The following is a 14129-nucleotide window of genomic DNA, read 5'->3' on the forward strand; positions in this document are numbered from 1 at the left end:
CAGCGGGGCAGCACAGTGGCGTGGTGGTTAGCGCTGCTACCTCACAGCTCCAGGGGTCCCGAGTTCAATTCTTGGCTCAGGGTGTCGGTCTGTGTGGAGTTTGCATGTTCTCCCTGTGTCTGTGTGGGTTTCCTCTGGGCACTCTGGTTTCCTCCCACCATCCAAAGATATGCTGGTTAGATTAATTGGCCACACTAAATTGGTGTGTGTGTGTGTGTGTGTGAGTGCCCAGCAATGGACTGGTGTCCCATCCTGGGTGTATTCCTGCCTTGCACCCCACACTTGCTAGGATCAGCTCTGTTGTCCCCCACAACCCACATGGATAAGTGGTTTTGAAGATGGACAGTTACAATTGTACCAGTCTAAAAGCCTCTATTGTACCTCTAGGCTATTGACCTCAGATGTCATCATTGTGAACCACTCCCCCTGACCTGACTAAATTGTTTTTACATGCAGTTGAGTAAGGCTTTGCCCCGACTCCTGCTCTATTTGATTTGTGGTGTGTCAGTCCCTGTTGATTCCCTGCTGCCTCTATATATTTTTTCTTGACTTAGGCTGTGTTCTTATCCCTTAGTGGGCTGTGGCCTCAGGGCTGGCTTCCCTACCTGTACGCAGTTGGCCTCCCTCATGACAGCTTGGATATATACAGCTCTGGAAAAAATTAAGTGACCACTCCAAGTTCAGAAATCAATATTAAGTGGTCTCTTAATTTTTTCCAGTTGTAGTACCCCATCCCCCTTTGGGTAATATTCTTCGCTTGAAAGATATGGATAGATTGTGAATACAACAACGGTTCTCTGATAAAGAGAATACTAGGCAAAGACTGCAAATTCAATTTTGAGTCTTGGGTCCGGCAAAAATTTGCTGATTTTCGCTGTACTAAAAGAAGTCAGAGAGGGGGTCTGCCTGAGTGACAATGCACAGCAGCCTATAGGTGGCTTTGTTAGACAATGCGTTCATTAGTTTCCATAGTAATGACAATAGCCCATCCTTCTTTGGGTAGTATTCTCTTTCACAGATAACCGTGGTTGCATTCATAACCCTTCATTATATGTGCATTTAAGTGTACATATAACCAAACCATACACTACATAATGCATACCATTCAATTAAAAAAAAAATGCTCCCATGACTAAGATGGAAAAGCAAAAACAGCAATGTGAAAAAAATGGCTTTGTATAACAAGCAGTTACTCTACCTAGAATATTCATTTGTACACACAAATACATTTTGTTGTCTTTCCTGGTAAGTCAAGGACCCACAAGCTTACAGAGTTGCAACCATTATTGGGTGAGGGGAGGCCATAGGGGTTTTATATGGTCTAATGTGTGTATTGTGGTCTTGTGTTACATACTTTAGAAGACATTAGCAACAGTCCCTAATGATTCCTCACTGCTACACCTCAAGGTAGAGAGAAGGCCTTATCAAAATATTTGTTTTATTCCTCTTTTCCAAGCATTCTTTTTATAAAAAATAAAACTGCTCTAATTACAGTTGAAGTTCAGTTATATGTATGCTTTGTGTGTGTGTATATATATATATATATATATATATATATATATATATATATATATATATATATATATATATATATATATATGTGTGTGTGTGTGTGTGTGTGTTTTTTAGATTTAGATTATTTTGTTCCAAATCTAAAGCTCTCTAGTGACACTAAATCTTGTAGAGTTTACCTTTAGGCATATTTGTTCATGTCAGTTTGCTTCAGCAGACAGGCTTTTTAGCAGACATTACATATTATGCCATGGGGTTAAAACTCTCCCCATGTTAATAAGCTATATTTATGATTTCTGTTTCATAAAACAAAGGAAGGAATGAATACACATATTTATTATACATGTGAACCTGTGCTGTAGGGAAAGATCAGTCATTGTAATTTTTTTTCGTTTAATAGTTCCTTGGAGATCGTCTTACTTTGTCTTATGTGTATGTAATTATGTTAATCCAAGAGGAATAATGCTTCTATTATAATGTTTTACTTTTTACTTTTGTACAGAAAGGACCAAATGCATGGTTTTATTATTGTCATCAGTGCACTGGTAACATATTCCATGGAAACTGAACATTCTGATGGCATATGTGTGGGATCACATATATCTATATCTATCTATATCTATATCTATATATATATATATATATATATATATATATATATATATATATATATCTATATATATATATATATATATATATATATATATAGTCTATGATGCTTTCTAAACATATCATGATTTATACTGTGCTTTATCTCCTTTATCAATAGTGATGCATCATATGCACCTATAGAACAAAGTGACCGATTGAAACACATAGAATTACAGCCTGGAGTTGGGCTAGACAATACATATGCAAGTAAGCAATCACAGAGAGGGGTCTATTGGCTGACACAGTTGAGGTTTTAAGTAAGGGTTGTCTCCAAAGCAATGCGTCAGCTCCTGCACTTTCATTACTAATTGGACTTTTGTTAAACAATCAATTGGCATACAAGATGACTCACTTGACATTTTCTACTCCCTCCTTGGACGCCCCCCCCCTCCTTTTTTTTTATCCGAGACCTCCACACTTCACTCTGCATCCTGCACCCCCCACCCCTTCCTCATTTTGGACTGTTAGTCTCCTTGGCAACAGCCTCTTTTCCACAATGTGGCTTCCCAGTTGACCACAGTGAGCAACACCCCAAGTAAATGGAGACTGGCATTCAACTGTAAGGGAACACATGAAACAACATTGCCAATGGGTTGCTGTAATGTACAGAAGGGCTGACAGAACTACTTTAATAGTGCATTCAGCCCTGCACCTATCAGTGAATCAGTTCAGTGAGTCAGAGGTATTTTACAAGAAACAATGCTATTATTATTATTATTATTATTATTATTATTATTATTATTATTATTATTATTATTATTATTATTATTATGTATTATTCCTGGAGAAGCTCTTAAATTAACGATTAGTTGTCAACCTGAACGGTATTTTTGTCAAAATAACTTAATGCAGGATCACCCCCTCCCCCAACCCCCTTCGCCGTATATTTTTCATGATACTGTTTGCTAAATGAAACCCTCTAATAAAGCAGACTACTATTGGTTCATTACAAAAACAGCTGTATAGCGATTATACCGGCTCAAGTCATGGCCACGGAAAGAAGGAAATGCTAAACCCACCTTCAATAAACTGTATAGATCCCGCTGAAGGATTATTATTATTATTATTATTATTATTATTATTATTATTATTATTATTATTATTATTATTATTATGCAAATAATAATAATAATAATAATAATAATAATAATAATAATATACAAGTTCCAAAAGCTTCCTCACCCTCCATTAAATTCCCTCCAATTTCATATTTATAATAGTGATGTTTACAAAAACATTTAAATCAGCAGCAATATCAAAAATAAGATAAACGTTAAGATAAGGACACAGTCTTCACACTACATTTTAACCAAAGGCACGCACTTGTACCACGATTCTGCCTACAATGTCATTTTCACATTGGGTTGAATACATTTCTTCGTCTCTTTGGCATATTCACGTCCTCTTCTTGCTTAATTTTAGCCCTCAGTCGTTAGGAATGTGTCCCAGTGAAGAGACCCGTCCGTCTCTCCTCGTCCATCCTCTGACGCACACAGCAGCCATCCAGAAAGCGGGAGGGTGTTGCCATGGAAACACATGCTAGTTGCGAGGGAAACTAGCGGGCAATGTGGTCATACCTTCAATTCAACTATTACGATGCTGTTGAGTGATGCTTCGATATAAAATAATTAAAAATAATTAAGAAATGGTGATTATACAGCATCCACTGCATATCCAAAAATGAGGTGAGGCGTCACCACAAACTCCTCCCCCGCCCCAAAAAAAAATAGCTGCTCATTTTTATTATAGAATCTATCCATATAGAAAGAAATAATACAGGCCTATCCAATCGGCTTCAAAAAAACAGCTGATTTCACCAATAAATATTATCACACTTGATTTCATGTAGCCCATATGAAATCAAGTCAAACGACTTGATGGGGCTTGGAAATCACAGCATAATTACACTGTAGACCAACTAAAATCCCATCACCAACCCCAGCCACCAAATCGGTCCCGTTAATGACTTTTTTTCTTAGTGTAACTGTGTACTAATTGGAAACTTTGCAGAGCAGTGCTGGTCTGTAATGGGCAGACAACACTTCAAACTAAAATGAAACTTGCCAATTCAGAATTCTGTGTCAGTTCAGGACAGGCAGGGATAACACTTGCACCCATTCAACACAATGTGAAAAGAGGATGAATAAAGACATTGGCCCTCTGTTTTAATTGGCCCAAAATCAGATAGTATGGAGTGATTCTCTCTCTCTCTCTCTCTCTCTCTCTCTCTCTCTCTCTCTCTCTCTCTCTCTCTCTCTCTCTCTCTCTCTCTCTCTCTGTTTAATGGGATTTTGTCTGGCAAGATAGATTAAAAATGCTGAACATGGGGGTCTATGCAGCTCATCAATCAAAAATGGACCCTTCAAGACAGCTTCAAGCTCACAACACTAACCCTCCCGCAGGTCCCAGACAAGGCAACAGTAGTTGCTAACAGTTTGAACTGAAATATGTGCATTTTAGTCATTTAAACTTGGCTGAATTTTGTTTTAGTTTACCTTGACATGATCAGAATAGCAAGCTATTTGATATATCTGTGTTTGATGAGACTTTTGTGCATGATTCAGTTATTGTTGTGTTTATCTCATGTTCTATTATTTGAAACTTTTTTGACTCTTTTATTATCGGATATGATTACATAATGCAGACCAATAAGGGTCTTAAAAAGAAAAAAATACTTTTTAAATATATATTTTTTTTACATAGAATGTTTATAATGGTTTATTTCATTTTCATAGCAAGCACTATTTTTACCATACTAGTTATATTTCAGTTAAACTTGCTTTTTAAATTTGATGATAGTATTGGTTTTAATGTCTTGTTTTGTTTCATTTTATTAGGATACAAAAAGGTGTTAGCATTACACTTAGGTGGTATCCATAGAATAACTTAATAGCAAGTTCAGGTGTGCAAGAGTGTCAGTATTAGGTTTAATATGATTTACCATTTTGAGGGTTGGTAAAAGATTAGGTGTAACCAAGTCAAATGATGGCAACCCTAACCCCAACAGAAGTTCCTAGATAACACTAATTCTAAACAGACGAATCCAAAACTCTTCTGAACACTTTGTAATTGGAATACACCTTTGAATTGCCTTCTGAACAGTAGTTGTATTGATCAGAACACACAGTGCTCCTGAAATTCAATACCCAAGTAAAACGAAAAAAGCAAAACAAAAATAAAGATGCAGTCATGTGCAACCTAGAACGAGCCCATACTAAAGCAGCACATGCACATTTAGAGAAAGATTAAATGAAAGGTTTATTTTAAAAACTCAAGATTTGAGAGAACTTAAAGGAGTGCAACGTATGCAAAGGCAGACCCCATGCAAAGTGTAAGAAAATTTCACACATGCAATTGTTAAGAGTTCAGCATGCACAGACTTAAAAAGAGCAGAGCAAATGCAGTTTGAAAGATACAGAAATCGTGAGAACCTTAAACACTGCAGTCAGGGCATTGTAAACCATGGAATAGTGTACGAGACCCAGAGCTGGTTAGGTTGAATTGTGCAGACACAGCATACACTATACACATGGCTGTAGTCAAACGTACTCACACTCTTCATTAGAGACAATGTTATTCTGTCATTTAATCAGTCAAATGCATATTGTGCAGAACAATATACTGATCAATTATATTTTTTGAAATGAGTGTTCTTGAACACTGATTCAGCCCCAGAAAAAAAAAGTTGAACATTTAAGATGGGGATTGTAAATTAAAAATAAACAAACAAATACATTTAAGCAACAGCAGAAAGACAACAGTTCCTTTCTTAGATATTTAGTTAATGACCTAGGTACCCAAACTATATTGCATTCCATAGCACATTTATATAGGTAGATTTCACATATATAGTATTAGTGTAAAGATGTGAAGTCACATCTCCATTGACAAGCTCAGCTGGCTTTCTTCCTGTCAGAAATCTCACCAGGACTTGATGAGTTGGTTTCAGTATGTGCCGTGGAAGTTCATATGGAGTAACTAGAATGAAAGAATGATATATGGAGGGTTTTATTTTACAGCTAATACTAATTTTAGTGTATGTAACAGATTATATATATACCCATTTCCTTAACACCTTGACCTTGTTTGTTTTCTGTTAATCATTTAATTTATATCTTTATACCCTGTAGTTTAGTTGGCATGACCATAGAACTGGCTGTGAAGGGGCTAAACTGTACCTTCTTTGTTGTTCGCTTGGCCAATTATATTCCTGAACATGTGACATATAATTTATGGGTTAAATGGGTTAAATGATTCTAACATAAACAAGCATACCATAAAACATGTTAATTGCAGTTGCACTATGTTGCGCTTCTTTTTAACAAGCCTTAACTTGTTGCCATTCTTGTTTATGGTATAATCCATATTGGATTTAAACTGAAACAAGAAATCTTATTTATTTAAATTTGCCTTCTGCCTAGGTTTTGCTAGAGTAGATGACATTTATGTCAAATCTATCTGTGCTTATAACAACACACATCTGCACATCTCTGAGAATGATACAACATGTGCCTTCAGGTTTATATTCCACCCTTACACTAAATTGCTAAAGCTAATTAAACCATTTGATCGATTAGATCTTATTTAAATGTTTTCAATCACTTTTAAAATGTTGGCCAGGATTAACAATTAAAATTAACCCTGTCCTAAGTGCTGGCTGCTATAGTAAGTAGTATAGTAAGATGTAGGACCTGATATCTCCCTTGCCAGTTTAGTTTATCTAAATGTCACCACAGTTTTATGTCAGGAAAATCCTGGTTTCTAATGTTCTGAGGCTCTCTTGTACGATCCTAACAAACCCATAACCACAATCTAATATTAATTAAAATATATTCAAAACTATGACTAACAATACACAATAAAAACATGATTGTTCATTATATTCAGTATGATCATTTTATATACAAACTTATTTTGGAAGGGGTCTAATATCTTCCATAGCCATCTGGTTCATGTGTTATAATTGTATACATCTAGAAAACCACATAAATTCACTCCGATAAAGGCATTGGCTAAGTGAATAACTACACCACTTGATCTTGACCTACTGCAGTTACAGAACAAAAGATAAAAAACAAAGAAAGTAAGTTATGCTGCTTTGTGTTTTCCTTGCATTACATTTTTATCATACACAAATGTCAGTATGATCAGGGTTTTATATTTCTTTGTCAGCATCTGCTTTAGCTTGGCTGGTCAGAGAAGGAGCAGCCATCTACAGAACATGCCAATTTATCAGAACCAACTCACTTCAATTTCAAATTTAAACCGCTTGCTCTGTGTTATGGAAACAGGACCAGCTTTTTGTACACCTATATAGTCTTTTTATGGTCATGTTTCATTACAGTTTTAAATTGTATTATGGTCTGCATGCATCCTTCTGCTGTGGTACAGAATTAAAAAAAAAAAAAATCTCCTTGGGTAGAATTCTGAGGTTAGCTTACTATGCCATCTAGTGGCAACACATTATCTGGAGTATTACACATAAATACATGTTTAAATATCCAAGCAACCATCAATTAATAGCCATGTATTCATGAAAAACTTCTGATTTTGACTCTGAATCCCTACATGTTGTATTTGTATTTGTCAACACTCTTCTTGTTATTACCTTGCAGCCAACCACACAAAACAAAACTACTCTAGGAACCCCTTTTAATATCCTGCTATTTCTTCTGGGAATGCTAATTGACTGACTGTTCTACCAATGATTTACAAGTTGCCATAGACAGACACAGGACAGTATAGGTGAGAGGCAGCCATCTTGTTGTTTTCCTAATTTCAGACAGTCTTAGCATTCCTGATCTTGTTTTAACTGCCTTAATTGAAGTTAATCTTGTCTGTAGTTTGCCTTAATTCATGTCAATTCAGTACAGCTGCTGAGTTGGTGAAAGTAAATAGGTTCAAGGAAAGGTGATTTAGTCTAGGACTAGCAGGATTTCAGTTAAGTGTGTTGTGCCAGGTGGATCCAGTTAGAGACAGTTAGGTGTGAATTGGGGGCAGGTAGACAAAAGGGTATTTAAAGCTGCTGTTGAGGAAGCACTGCGTTCTTTGTCAGTGACCAAACAAAGTCAAGCAGTTGACCAGGGGACAGAAACCAAATGCCCTCCCCACCATAAACCGAAAAAACCTTCCAAAATTTAGAAGAATGTGGCCACTGCAGTGTCATGTTTGCAGAATGATTGCCTTCCTGGATTAACTCTTCCAAGAAGATCTCATTTGTGAATGTTGTCTGCATGTTGAAATCCTACAGATCAAGGTACATGATCTTGAGGCTCAGCTTGTTGATCTGCGCTGTATTAGTGATATGGAAGAATCTGTCAATCAGCCCATGAGAGAGATGGTGTGCATGCCAAAACCTAGGAGATTTGAGACCTCAGAGCAGGACAGTGTACAGAACTGCTGGGTTACAGTAGGTTGTAACCGCAGAAAAGGCTTGCACAACCCCTAGAGACATCCCAAGAGCTAGAAATGCCCAATAGGTTCCAACTGCTGGACACCGAGTTAGCTGGGGGGAATCCACTGGTCATGGTCCACATTGGAACCACTGACATGGGAAAGGAAGGGCAGGGCTTATAAAGGAGGAAGTGAAACATAAAGGGCAAAAATGGAAGTATCTTGGAAAATGAAGATGTGGCAAATGTTCTAAATGAGTATGTTACAGAGGTTTTTACAAAAGAAAAAATGGATAACATGCCACAGGTTAACAATCAGTCTAGTAAAACCCTAAGAGAGATCAGGATCAATGAGGAGGAGGTACTAAAGGGACTAGCAGAATTAAAAACAAACAAATCACTTGGGCCAGATGGTATATTTCCAACAGTACTTAAAGAAATTAGGGGAATTATTTATAGACTGCTAACTAAAATATTCCAAATGACACTTCGAACAGGGGATGTGCCAACTGACTAGAAGACAGCAAATGTCATACCTATCCACAAGAAAGGGGACAAAACTGAGCCATGAAATTACAGACCAATCAGTCTCACCTGCATCACTTGTAAAATGTTGGAAAAAAATGATTAGACAGAAAATAGAGGAGCATCCTCAGGTCCTTGTACTGAACTGTATTTTTGCACTTTGTATTGCGCTTATTTTTTGTAAGTCGGCACTGGATAAAGGCGTCTGCCAATTAATAATAATAATCATCATCATCATCATCATCTTAATGAAAATAATATTCTTGGTGATAGTCAACATGGGTTTAGTTGAGGCAGATCATGTCTTACTAATTTATTAGAATTTTTGTAACATGCAACTGCAGCTGTAGATCACGTGAAAGCAGGGGTGGATCTACACATTTTCACCTGGGGTGGCAAGGGGGTGGCAGGAGGTAGTTGTAGGGTAGAATGGAGGCGTGAAAAAAACCCCACACAAACCAAATAAAATTCACTTTGGTGGCTTCTGAATGGAGGTTAACCAAAAACAGATCAGCCAGCCTAAATGTAAATTAGTATACATACTGGAAAATAGATTTGCCACATATAGCTGGACTGGATTGATGCCTCATGCAGCTACAATATCTGCTGGAGGATGGGTGATGTGCACTAAAGGACACACAAGTATGTCTGATTGTGATTAAATAAGATTAAAAAAATACTACCTGGATGTTGTTCATTTGCCTATTTTTATTTTTTTGGAGAAAAAAACCCCGCAGTATAATACAGTTAATCTGAAATAGAACGATGTGTTGAATGCATGTAAAAGTAGCATACATTACCTTTTTAAACTCATTAAATCACAGAGATTTCATATACATGAAAATGTTTACATACAGGAGCCTGTTTTCTTCAAACATTAGATGAAGTAAGCCAATTAAGGTCTAATTACTAGTAAAGCAACACTTTGCTGTACATAAATCAGTCAACTAAGGCAGATATCTAACCCTAATGGCTATCTAGACCACAAACAACAAACATATCATGTGGTTCAACTGCACTTGGGGCAGGCATTTCAATCTCTCTCTGTCTCCCTTCACTTTCCACCTCTGGGTTCCTGTCTTTCTCTCTGGCGGTCTCACTTTCTTCATCCCTCTCTGTATCCCTGTCTTGATCACTGCCTGTCTCTGAATCTCTTTCTTCTCTGGGTCTGCTGACTCCATCTCCAAGTCTCTTCTCTTTATTTCTGTATCTCAGTTCACCATCTCTCTCCTGTCTCTTGCTCTGCTCTCCTTCTTTCTCCAACTCTCCCTCCTTCTGCCCCCTACACTTTGTTAGGGAAAGGAAAAACCTGAAAATGTCCCCACTTTTAAATTTCATTTTATTTTTTTCCCTACAGTATTCAAGATGCAAAAAATATATTTAGGTCAATCTATGTCATATATGTTTACAGCATGATTAATCATTAATATGTTGCTTTATTCTGAAATAATCATAAAAGAAAAATGTAGCTAGCAGTGTGAAAACTCCTTGATGAATAATATAGAAAAATGTATGAAAAAAAATACAATAACTAAAGGAAACATTATTGTCAAAATAATGGATTTAGTAATTCATTTTAAATACTTAACAAGTTACCATTTACAACCAAGAAAATTAAAAAGAACCACAGCTTGTATCTCCCATGGATGTATAATAAGAGCGCTGGTACTATTAGCTTAACTGGCACTAGCATACGAGTAGCATTATTAGACAGAAAATAGAGGAGCATCTTCATGAACACCATATTCTTGGTGATAATCAACATGGGTTTAGACGAGGCAGATCTTAAATTGTCTTAAAATTGGAAGCTGTAGGTATTCAGGGTAATGTAAATAGATGGATTATGAACTGGTTTGTGTATAGGAAACAGAGGGTGTTAGTGGAGTTCCACAGGGATCAGTACTAATGATCTGGACTCTGGGAAAGTTAGCAAACGTTTCAAATTTGCAGATGATACTAAAATAGGTGACTCAGCAGATACAATCTCAACAACACAGGTTATTCAAAGGGACTTAGATAATATTCAATTGGGGGCTGACACCTGGCAGATGAAATTCAATGTGGACAAGTGCAAGGTATTACATGCAGGTAACCAAAATGTCCACTATAATTACACTATGGGAGGAATAGAACTAGAGTCTATGTGGACTCCTCACTTTCTCCATCCAAACAATGTGGGGAAGCAATAAAAAAGGCAAACAGAATGTTAGGGTATATTGTCAAATGTGTAGGGAAGTAATGTTAGAGTAATGTTAAGACTGTACAATGCACTAGTTAGAGCTCATCTGGATACTGTGTACAGTTCTGGGCTCCACACTTCAAGAAAGATATCACTGCTCTAGAGGCAGTTCAGAGGAGAGCAGCCAGACTTATTCCAGGTCTGAAGGGAATGTCCTACTGAGAGACTGAGGAACTGAACCTTTTCACCCTGGAACAGAGGAGACTATGTGGAGACTTGATTCAAGTCTTCAACATCATGAAAGGCATAGATCACATCAAACCAGAGGAGCTTTTCCAGATCTGCAGGGACACACAGACCTGTGGACACAAATGGAAATTGGGCTTCAAGGCATTCAAGATGGAAAACAGGAGACACTTCTTCACACAGAGAGTTGTTACAATCTGGAACAAACTCCCCAGTGTTGTGGTTGATGCTGAACATTTTGGAACATTTAAAAATAGACTGGATAGGATCCTTGGATCACTTAGTTATACACATCAATATTCTTTATATAGTTGTTTGTAGCCTGAATTACATAACAAATAAATGCAATTCATAACAATGCATTACAACCAATCAAAACAAAACAAACTAGTAAAAATGTTAATAGCAAATTTCAAAAACAAATACACACAGACACACACATCCATCTATCTATCTATAATTACAAAATTAGTTACCATAATTAGATATATTTAGTTACATTTGCGGAGTGAAACAATCATGAAGATTTTCATTTAAATTAATTGATTTATTTATTACTTTTCATAACCTTGCTATTTTTAATACTTTTAAATTCCATTTAATGTTAATTACAATCAAACAAATACATAAATGCATAAAGCAAGTATTACTAAAAGTTTGTGAAGTTATGAAACTTTACAGACATTGTCACCTTGGTTACTTTGTGTGTTCATGCACCAGTCTTTTTTCATTCAATTTAATTAACAGTTTCTTGTTCTCTGATTGCTTGATTGATAAAGGAAAAAAAATTACATTAAGGAATATATTGATAAGAAGAATATTAAATAATAATAATAATGAAAAAAATGGATTGGATAACAAGCAGCTACAGAATAAAACACATACCAAAGCCCATAAACCAGTCTATTAGTGTTTCACCCATTCAGAGGCAAATATATTTCCATTTTGGGGGTGTTACAGAATTGAAAACATTCATTTTAACTGTGTCTAATGCAAAGATTCTCACCGGATTCTTAGCTCAATAAGCAGGCTGCGAACACAGCCACAGTCCTGGCCTGTAAATTATAGATAAGCATATTTCAGTACTCTCTCAGTAACACACTGACCCCACACCTCACTGCACTGGGGAGGAAGTTTATGAGGGCCAGACAGAGACCAGTTGACCGGGTGGTGAAGAAGATGACCAGGTGGCTCTGTGTCTGAGGATGGTGTGTGAGAGACACATTGCCTGCAGACTCTCAGTGTGTAATAGTCGAATAGTTTTGGTATTCTCAGACTCCTCTATATTGTAAATATAAATACGTACAAAAGATGGCAGCAGAGGCAAAAAAGCAAACAAATCAAACAGTGTCTTTGGAATGCTACACACATAGCATAAGAAAAACCCTTCATGGTTCATTTAATGGACACAAAAATAAAGACTATTTCAGCTGCATTTGGAATTACATTTCTGTAACAAAGTATACTGATATTGTTGGCAGTGGAATGCAGACACTCCATTTACCCAGTCTCTCTTGCTCACTGGCTGAGTCAGGCTATGCCCACAAAGTCATTTCTGCTTCTACAATTTAAAGAAAATGTGGAGATTGCAATGCACTGACCTTTATATTTATATCTTTAACTGGTGACTTAAACCCAACTATCAAAGGGCAATACTGAGGTTTATTTCCCCCAGGCATCTGTTCTGTAGAATGATTTACCTTCATGATGTGTTGCCACACAAACTATTATATCTAGGTGATCTATTGTTTCGGTTAAGTGAGTTTGTCTGTCTATCTGTCTGTCTGTCTGTTGCATTTTGCATGTGGGGAGTTGGGCAGATCATTTGGGGATCTGAATAAGAGAGTGGGAAATTGTGGGGGCTTGTATGGTCAAAGGTTTGGAGAGGGCATAACTGTGGTAAGGTGATAAGCTGGGGTGCCCTGGTGGCAGTGGGCAGATTCAACTCAGATTTGGAGCTGAATGTGAGAGAGTGACTGTTAGGAGTGCTGTTAGATCTACTTTTCCCTGCCAATAAAGCTGTTGCTTTAAACCCAACTCTTATTTCTTGTTTAAAAGCGAAATTGAATCTCTTAGCAAATAATTGAAAATGCTAATATATATATATATATATATATATATATATATATACACATACAGACAGGTGACAAATTAAAGGAAAAACCAACATAAAGTGTCTCATTAAGGTGTTGAGCCACCACGAGCCGCCAGAACAGCTTCAGTGCTCTTGGCACAGATTCTACGAGTCTCTGGACTCTACTGGAGTGATGGAACACCATTCTTCCAAAAAGATATTCCCTCATTTGGTGTTTTGATGATGGTGGTGAAGAGCGCTGTCTAACACGTCTGTCCAAAATCTACCATAGGTGTTCATTTGGGTTGAGATCTGGTGAATGCGAAGGCCATAGCATTCCAATCATTTTCATACTCATCAAACCATTCAGTGACCCCTCGTGCCCTGTGGATGGGGGCATTGTCATCCTGGAAGAGACAACTCCCATCAGGATAGAAATGTTTCATCATAGGATAAAGGTGATCACTCAGAATAATATATATATATATATATATATATATATATATATATATATATATATATACACTCACCTAAAGGATTATTAGGAACA

This window comes from Amia ocellicauda, chromosome 2, assembly GCF_036373705.1.
Source record: "Amia ocellicauda isolate fAmiCal2 chromosome 2, fAmiCal2.hap1, whole genome shotgun sequence".
NCBI lineage: Eukaryota > Metazoa > Chordata > Actinopteri > Amiiformes > Amiidae > Amia > Amia ocellicauda.